The sequence below is a fragment of the Otolemur garnettii genome, unplaced genomic scaffold (genome assembly GCF_000181295.1).
Source record: "Otolemur garnettii isolate 467f Iridium unplaced genomic scaffold, OtoGar3 scaffold00329, whole genome shotgun sequence".
Lineage (NCBI taxonomy): Eukaryota > Metazoa > Chordata > Mammalia > Primates > Galagidae > Otolemur > Otolemur garnettii.
Window position 1 is genome coordinate 415,504 of NW_003852724.1, and position 926 is coordinate 416,429.

The following is a 926-nucleotide window of genomic DNA, read 5'->3' on the forward strand; positions in this document are numbered from 1 at the left end:
ATTTCTTTTTCTTTTCTTTTTCTTTTTTTAAGAGACAGACAGAGTCTCACTTTGTTGCCCTCAGTGGAATGCTGTGGCATCACAACTCACAGCAACCTCCAGTTCTTGGGCTTAGGCGAGTCTCTTTCCTCAGCCTCCAGAGTAGCTAGGACAACAGGCACCAGCACAGAGCCTGGCTATGTTTTATGTTGCAATTTGGTTGGGGCCCTGTTAGAATCTGCCACCCTTGGTTTATGGGGCTGGCACCCTACTCACTGAGCCACAAGTGCCATCCTGATCACAAATTTCTTTGTACTGATTTCTGCTTCTTTGGGTCTTAGAGAATGGCTGCCAATCCTTCAGGGAAGTCAGGAGAAACACAATGAAACATCTTGTTGTAGATGCTTATTGTCACTGTCAGATTCTTTACAGTGAATAGTCTCCAAGTCAAGACTTGGGGAGCTATGTGGGAAGAAATTGTCACTAACCAAAACACTAAATAGTAAGTGACATTAAACTCCCATCAGGAATGAAATTCCTTACAATGTGGTCAAAACAAGTATGAAAGATTTAGGTGATGTTCAATAACACAGTTAAAAAACAATGTAAGATTGTAGTACAAGTGAAACAGATCTTCAAAAATATCTTCACTGAATTATTTTCCTAGAACACACATTTCTCTTCAAGCCGCTCTAAATGGCTCTGAGATTTCCTCCTCTCTTACTCGTTCACTGCTATAGTACCTGCAAAGAGGTCTGCTTTAGTTCCCTGTTTCCTAAAATTAGTATAAATGAGAGACTACAGAGCTAGATGACAGAGGTTGTCATCCCAACAATTAATACTTTGTTTTGTGGCATAGTGGAATATGATATTCCTATGGCATAGCCTATAAAATACAAAATAAAGAGGATGATGAAAGATATCAGCACTTTCATTGCCTTCACATG